Source organism: Nanorana parkeri, unplaced genomic scaffold, assembly GCF_000935625.1.
Source record: "Nanorana parkeri isolate BGI_ZX_2015 unplaced genomic scaffold, ASM93562v1 scaffold200, whole genome shotgun sequence".
Taxonomy (NCBI): Eukaryota; Metazoa; Chordata; class Amphibia; order Anura; family Dicroglossidae; genus Nanorana; species Nanorana parkeri.
Window position 1 is genome coordinate 664759 of NW_017306468.1, and position 9006 is coordinate 673764.

Sequence of the window (9006 nt, forward strand, 5' to 3'; positions counted from 1 at the left end):
TACATTAAGGGATAGAGGATAAGTAAGTCAGGTTCTTAGGGTTGTGCTGTCCAGTATCCCCTCCCACTCCCAACATGCTCCAGTTTTTTGGTAGTGTCCTAAGTGAATGGACATCTTCTCCCCTCAGAAAGAAGCAAATTCTTTATTACTTTTTCTGCTTTTTATCAAGATTCTTTTTTCTTCTAGCAAGCTTGTCAGTTGCTGCATAGCCAGTGGGACTCATTTTGCAACACTCCAGATTGGCTCATCCTTGGCATAGCCCTGAAGGCCGTATCTGGAGCCTGCTATGAGGAGGAAGCAGGGCCTGTCTGTAATGTATCCTGATGGAATGTTTGCATGACAAGCTTGGAGGGATCACAAGGCATTTTAGGACCACTATCTGGTAAGTGAGGGCTTTGCCCATATGTGAGCCTGGTGTGCACTCTACTGCTACGGCTAGCCCCCCAAGGGTTTCATTCCAGAGCTCCAGCTTGGAATTTTGGTCATGGGCCAATGGAGGGAAGAGGTGGAGTGCCATTTTCAAAATTGGCACCAAGTATACCCTACTACCTTTGCTCCCCTACTGAGTCTGCACAGCCTCCCTTGTAAGGGATGTCTTACAATGTATGCACAGAGCATTTTCCAGAGCGTGTGCCGACCTTCCCAGTCTTCCCACCATCTCCTCAGCTGCACCCACTCCATGACCTCTAGGATGTTTACTCGGTCACTGTAAGGCAGCAAGGAGCCTAAGTCACAACCCGCATTAACCCTCTCTGCTCCTACATGGTTTTGTTAGTGCCCCATGCAGGAAATCCCTGCTTTATATACTTAGTAGTAGGGTAAAGCCAACGTTTGGTACTACTCAGCATGGCTCCATGGTGACCCTCTTCCTTAATTGATGTGATGTAAGGTAAGCCTTTCAAACCTCTTGTCCGACTTCCCTCCCTTTTGCTTGAGGCCACAAATGTAACAGCCAATGCATTTGGTGAATCTTGTGGAGGGTAGCACAGAGTGGAAAGTGAAGAACAAGGAAGCGGAGAAGCATGGGCAGGTTTGGACCGAAAGGTAGGCAGAAGAGGTGGCTACCTTCGACTCTTCAGCAGGAGGAGGAGGGGTGCAAAAAGGGCAGGAACTGCAACCTATAAAGTAACCTTTGCTGTTGGCTGGTATCATTGAGGTGCTGTTCCTACCGAGCTCTTTAATACATAGTAATGTGTTTCCTCATGCATGTTGTATCCAAATCACTGCTGATATGCTGCAGACTACAGCGGCCTTGTTGGCAGCAATTTGCTGTCTATTCAAGTGCTCTAGTACTGTCCTGACACTATCCAATTTCTACCAAACATATACCTGAAGCCTATATTTTTTTAAATATTAAAGGGGGGTGTGGCCTTCAGGAAATGTGGGGTTGCGGTTTTGCAGTGTTTTTGAAGCTGAGCTGCGGGCATAGGCATTTTCATTCAAATATACTGTACATACCAATAGCCACAAAGAATACAAATTCACTGGAGTCAGCCAGCTTTCCAACCAATTAGGAAGCCCAGGGGGGCGAGTCATTGCCCATCACCCCGGGTTCCTGATTGGCTGGGAAGCCAGCTCCATGCTCCTTGGTGACAAGGGAGCATGGAGCTGGCTTCCCGGCCAATGACACGCTGCCCAGCTTCCTGATTGGCCAGGAAGCTGGCTCCATGTTCCCTCGTCACCTACTTACTTGATCACTTACAATGGATGCTGCTTCTTGATGTTCAAAAGTTTTAGCTTCCTGCAGAATCAGCTGGTCCCCTGAGTACTGGCCCTGATATCCTTTTTTAGGGTGGCTTGCCGGGTGCTATGGAGCCACCCCTATGTGTTTTGGTAAGCTGTGTGTCTCCACAAACTCACAGACACAGGTATGCAAACCTCTTCCCTGTTCTCTTTTCTCTGTTTCCTCCACCTCCCTCCTTCCTTCTCCCTTCTTCATCCTAGAATATGGATAGTTGCTGGAAACTGTGCACTCCCTTGTATTCTTGTGCTCAACAGGAAGTTCAGGGAAGCAAATCTGAGAGAGTTGCAGCTGTTTGGAAACATGATGGGGCTAAAATGTAAAATAAATACTTTGCTGTGCAATGTATATTTGTTTCATCGTTTTTTTCAGTAATTAATCCAGATCAGAGTTTAATACTACTTGAAGACTGGCTATTGCACTGGTTTGTACACCAACCGCTCAAAAATTGTGGTAAACCCGCTGTTACATGGATTGCTCAAATGACAACTTTTTGCTTGTTCTATCTTTGCTTTGTAAAGACATTCCCTTTCACAGTAAAATTAAACACAGCTATAACACATTCCAGAACATTGGCAATATGTGGCAATTTGTCTGTGCAGTCTGTGGCCTGCGGGTTTTTAATTAGCGTTGTGCTGCAAGGCTACAGTAGTACGCTGCAGTGACATGAGGTAACATGAGGTGCAGTGTAGTTATCAAGATAATTCCAAACCCAGACACTTCAACACCATTTTCATACTGTAACAGAAGCAGAACTACTTGTATTTTTATTCTCCTGCTTTATACAAAACCTTGGACTACTTACTTATTCACTGTGGAACATAATAAGTAAAAAATAAAAGCATCATAGCAGATTAGGGGCCAGGCTGACTGGGTCCACCAAAATTAACCTATTTATTAATTCTATACTCAGAATCATAATAGTAGTAAGAGACTGTGGGATCCTAGGTGATACCCACTACAGGGTCCCCACACTTTGATTCGTTAAAACGTTATTTGATTTGTGAAGAACTATTGTTATCCAAAATAATATGCAAATCATTTACTTCATCAACCAGTCAAAGCATAGGATCTCGACTATGGGAATCTTCCATGATGAACATAAACCCTCCCACATCATTTCCCTCCAGCCACCAGAACATACCAACCACTACACACTGTTTGCTGTGCTGGTCATTCTTACTGTGGTTGGTGGATTGCCATTATAAATGAGTGTGATTTTACTGGCAATGTAATATTGACTGAGACATGTGGGATTTTTGCTTATTTTCATGCCAAAATGTTTTTTTTACATTTCACATCCAGTAATTGTGATGACTACAAATCATATTCATAAAATGGCCATATTCTATCAAAGTGTTCAAGTGTGAGCTAAAAAATCTGTTAGACACCGACATTTTATTTTCACATTGGAAAGGCAATCGTCCTTTGTGTATGCGTAAAAAAAAAAAATGAAAAATGTGAATCAAGGGCAAAAGTTGCTTTTTTTTTTAGCCCAATAGTAATGAATATGGGCAAAACATCTTTGCATTCAGATAGTATCCCTCCTGTATAGTTTGGCCTGTCTTGAAACGGTCGTACACCTTTAGATTTTCTAAGGTCAGATTTAAACAGTACAACAGATTCCTCCATCTACGCTAAACTGTGTGGATGGAGGAATCTCCCACTGCACCAAGCTTCAGTATCTTGCAGGTCGGCTCCCGCTGGCTCTCAAAATACCTGAACAATGCCTGTATCCAATCAGATTGTTCAGCCAGTGCGGCCGACTAGCAAGATACTGAAGCTTGGCGCAGTGGGAGAATTCTCCATCCACACAGTTTAGCGTAGATGGAGGAATCTGTTGCACTTTTTCCATCTGACCATAGAAAATCTGCAGATAATCTATAGGTGTATGGCCAGCTTTAGTAAAGGTGACCCTGTTACCAAAGATCCACTTTTAAACACAGCCCAACCATTAAAAAATGAGTATGTATACTTGCTTTTCTGGTGGCTTTGGTCTTCAAACTCTTGTGCTTTGCTGCTCACTGGCCACTGAAGATATATTAAAGCCTTCCAGTTGTGTCAAATATCTGCTCCCTCCACCACACATTTTGGTTACTTTTGTTGCTCATTCATTTAGTAGTGACATGGGCATCGCTAGCCTTTTTGCCCTCTGAGGCAATCTGGGGGGGCAGTGTTGCTGGATAGTGTACAATCAGTTGGGGAGGGGTGCTAGCGGAGAGTGACGACACTAAGAGCCAGGCAGGCAGATGTGTAAGGGCTCTGCATTTCCCTGTCCGGCTTTTAGAAAACTGGGACACTCTGGCCAGCATCCCGCCAAGCTCCTGGCAACCAGTGATGTCACTGGTTGCCAGGAACTCTGCGTGGTGCCAGCAAGGGCATCCCAGGTTGCTAAGAGCTGGGTGGGGAGATGTGTATGGCCCTTACACATCTCTCTGCCCATCTCAAGCAAACCTGAGATGGTGTGACTGGAAAGGGGGCAGCAGGCACACTGCAAACATGCCATGCCACTCTTTTGCCGCCCCCCATGTGGTCCAAAGAGATGCCGCCTGAGGCAGCAGCCACATGTTGCCTCATTATAGGGACATCCCTGGGTAGTGACATATGAGAAGACATATAGCATGCAGCAGGGGGAGCAATTATTCACACACCCAGAAATGTGTAATACTTTCAGTGACCAGGGAGCAACAAAGCATCAGAGTTGAAAGACACCTGCAGTCGGAAAGGTTTGCATGTTCTTTTATTACAGGCTGAGCTTACTTTGCAAGTGCTGACAGGGTCCTGTGTTGACAGGGTCACTTTAAAGCAGAATTTGTGACAAATATAAAAAATGTTTGTTATATAGAACACATATTTAACTCTACTGTTTGTGCTGACTGCGGATCTGTTTGTCTTTCCTTTTCTGTGCTGAGGAAGTTTTTATGCGACGTCCTGTAGAGGATTTATCTTCGTACCATGGTTCTGATAATTTTTCTGCCCTGGATAACCACATCTCCAGATATTCCTACAAACCTGCTAGAAAAAATACCCTCGCTCATTTTTCCTAGGTACTCTTGAAAGAAAAACCTCCCACCCACTGACACTTACCTTCCACACCCTTCCATGTAATTCCATGCCTTGATCTGAGCCAGGAATAAAAACTCTGTGTTAGCTTTGTGTCAGATTGTTCTGAGAAAGTCATTAACTCAGTATAAACTTTAAAAACACAGTGTTTGGGTCTGGAAAGTGCATACCTCCCAACTGTCTGAGATAAGTAAAAGGGGCACCTTCCAGCACAATGTCATTAGGCAATGGACACACCCCTGCCACACTCCCAGTTATGCTGACCAAGAATTTAAAGTATATGCCAAAAAGGATGCTTAAACTGAGAATTGTTTCTTTTTCACCATTACTTTTCCTTTACACTTTCTTCTTGAAATAGCAAACAATATAATTAAGAGACAATATAAAAAGTTTAGTAGCACTTTTGGTAGTTAAACAGTACAACTCCATAGATACCTGTACATCAGACCAAAAAGAGGGACAACCGAGGACGAAAGAGGGACAGAAGGTGGTATGTTAACTGGCCACTCTTGTCCGCGCACTGCATCCTGGGAGTTAGAGGAGGCAGTCACCATACCCAGGATTGGGTTTTCCTGAGTGCTCAAACAGAGCAACTGTCAGGGCAATCCAACCTAAACCGAGCCGCTGTGCAAATGCATGTGCGAGTAAGGCGCTATGGTGCCAGTATTAGACATGTGCGATTCGGTTTGTTCCGAAATTCGTTTTGGACGAATTTTCGGAGATTCGGATGCATCCGAATTCCGAATTACAGCTAAGACGAATGACAGCCATTGGAGAGTAAAGTTTTTTTTTTTGTTTCATAAACGAATTTTGGCAGGACTAACGCTAACGAATTTCGTCCGAAACTAATTTAATTTCGGACCCGAAAAACGAAACTAAACTAAACGAATTTTTTGCTAGTGCACATGTCTAGCCAGTATCACACACAGTCATGTGCATGGATGCAGCACATGTGCGCATGCTTGTTCCTGGCCGTGGTACTAGGCAGGCTATTTAAGGATATTCACTGCAATCACGTTACTGAGAGATCTTCAACTTTTTCTATGTGTTATACCTTATTCTGCTGCTGAAACCTGCTTTTGACCCGACTTCACTCCTGATCCTGCTGTCTGCCTTGTAACCTAGACTTGTCTACTGACCACTCTTCTACCTCCTGATTCAGTACCTCTCTGCTCACAGGTTATCAACCTGGCCTGCTCCTGACTTTGCTTTGCCTCCTGATTCTGTACTGCGCTGACCATAAGATACCATCCTGGCTTGTTCCCAACTACACTTCTGCTACTCGCAATGGTGCCATCTGATATACTATCTACATTCTCTCCTGATAGTCAGACTTTTTACTTCAGTATCCAAATATCTGTGTCACCTCCCCAAGTGTGATCAGCATCGACACCATAGGCACTCGTGCCCCTCTCTTTCTGTGCATCTGCTGTTCCATCCCCAGTGGTGCTCAGATGAGAGTTGCAAAGAGAGGCCTTCCTCAGGACTTCAGGTACGTGACAGCAACCTTCTTCAAAGGAAGCTGTCACTTTGCCCATAAAAATGCCAGTCTTTGGTACAATATAGTTTATATTATGTTGCAACCCTATCATGACATGGTCTCTGAAGATGGTGTGACCTTTACAGAGCTCTAAATGGTTTTCAAATGTCCAAAGCAAGGGGTCTCAAAGTACCTGCCTGCAGGCCAATTCCAGACCGCAAGCCGGTACTATGTGGCCCACAGGCAGCTGACAAGTTGGGCACGCGGTCAACAGACTGCATACCTGACCTGCTACACAGTCTACAACTCTGTTGGATGAAGACAGAATAGCTGCTTCTCTGTGTCGGCACTCGGATCCTCTCAGCCAGCGTTCACTGAAGGATTTCAGAGTGCTGTCCGAAAGGATGGATTAGTAAAGGTCTGTACCAGACCTTACTAATCAACCACTGGATCACTAGGGAGCATGCCTCTTTCCTGCAACAATGTAAGCAGGAAAGCGGGCTCTTTGTTTTATTTTATATGTGGGGGGAGGGGACCGGAGTTGTACTATTTTATATGTGCTGGGGGGTATTATTTTATATGTGCAGTGGTAGCATTTTTTTTTATGGAGGTAGGGGTAGAGTATTTTTTTTTATGCATATGGGGGGAGCGGGGAGGTTGAGGGGGAATGTGTATTAGGCTCCATTCACATCTGTAAGTTTGGGTGCGATTAGGGATTCCTGCATCAGGAACTTACGTTTTCCTGCAACAGGAATCCTTAATCTGGCGTTTACAGCAGCTGTCACCAATTCAAGGTAATGATCAATTGACAGCTGCTACATGTAAATGCCTGCACACCACATGTAATGAAGTGATATGATTACATGTGGTTAGGAATCAATAACTATCCCTGGATGCATCGATTATGCATCCGGGGAGAGTGTTTTCTGACTATTATATATATTCAAAGAGCAGGAAAAATACCTGTTGAAATACAGTGAGCAGATAGCTTCGTGTACACTGCCTGTGGTGCACTCCATCAGTTAACATTGTTCCCAGATCGCTCTGTGGACTAAAAAACACTTCCTCCCTATGTTATGGAGATGAGGAGAAAGTGTTTTGTAGTCCTAACTCTTTCTGTCCTACACTGACAATGCTGCTCCTCCATGGATACAGTATGATGAGTGAGCTTTGCCCCCAAGAACAGGACGTGTATTGGGGCAGGATTTTCAGGTGAAAAAAAAAAAAAGAACACCTTAAAAAAGGAAAACGAATGTACCCCATTTAAGAGTTTTTGTTCTTGGGTTTCGCAAAGGTTCAATCAACTGTACTTGAAAAGAATATGCTACAAAAACTTATATATACAGGTGAAACTCGATTAGAATATCGTGCAAAAGTAATTGCAGTAAGTGCTGCAAAAGGGGCCCAAACCAAGTACTGAGTACATATGCATGCTTGTACTTTTCAGAGGTCCGATATTGTTCGATGTACAATCCTTGTTTTATTGATTGCATGTAATAATCTACTTTTTTGAGGTTGTGGATTTGGGGTTTTCATGAGCTGTAAGCCATAATCATCACAATTATGACAAATCACGGCTTGAACTATCTTGCTTTGCATGTAATGAGTCTATCTCATATATTAGTTTCACCTTTTAAGTTGCATTAGTGAAATAAATTAACTTTGCACAATATTCTAATTATTCGAGTTTCACCTGTATTTCTAAACAGACCACCTTCTGTGAAAAATACTGTTCAAATAATGCATGACATAAAAAACAGTGTATCATTATATTCGTGTACACACACACACTGAAGTGTACAGCTGAATGCCAGAATTTTGTAAAGTGTTTTTCACTTATCCTGCACAAACACTCTTTACTATAATGAGGGCATAAAATGCTTAACAAGAGGACAGTCCTCAGTTTCATAATTCAAGAGTGTCACAGTGGCAATAACCTCAGGTGCCATTTGTCTTTAGTGCACTTGTGACACTTTGGCATGATCCATAATTTGGCAGCTATTTAGTGTGACATTTTCCTTCAGCCAAGCCATAACATTCAGTAAAGTCATTATTTGGTTCCATTTACCATATAAATTGTATTGTTGTGTATGCATGCTAGCTCCTACATCAGAAGCCTTGAAAATGAGTAAATCTTATAAAAATTGCTCTTCTGTGTAAAAGGGAGGAAAAGAAAAAATAAAAGCGATCAAGAATTCACTCGTTAAATGTCATTATGAAGAAAAGAAAAAAAAAAAAAAAGACCCTCTTTCTTCTGAAACTGTAATTATAATATGTGTACATGACATGACTGTTATACTTGGCCAGGCTTTCTTTTAAAAAAATATCCTGGTGGGGATCTACCTTAATTTGAAAAGGCATTACGACATTCCAGCAGGACAATTAAATGTGAAGAATATCTGGGTCTTGGCTTGTTCAGCGGGGAAAATAGGCAAATTTAGACATGTGATCGTGATTCAAAGGAAAGAAAAAAAGCAAAGCTGCAACCATTTACTGCCACTAAGGGCAAACAAAATTCTAAAATTATACCCGTGTATGTAGCGTAGCCTACTGCTGTAAGCAAATATCGTAGATGAGATCAAATGAAATGCCGGTGGTTATGAAATTCTCATATTCTATTTCTTTGTTAACTAAAGTAAATATATCAAAGGGTCAAAAAGTTACCAAAATATTAGCAGCTTCTAAATTAAAGTTGGGGCATTATATATATATATATATATAT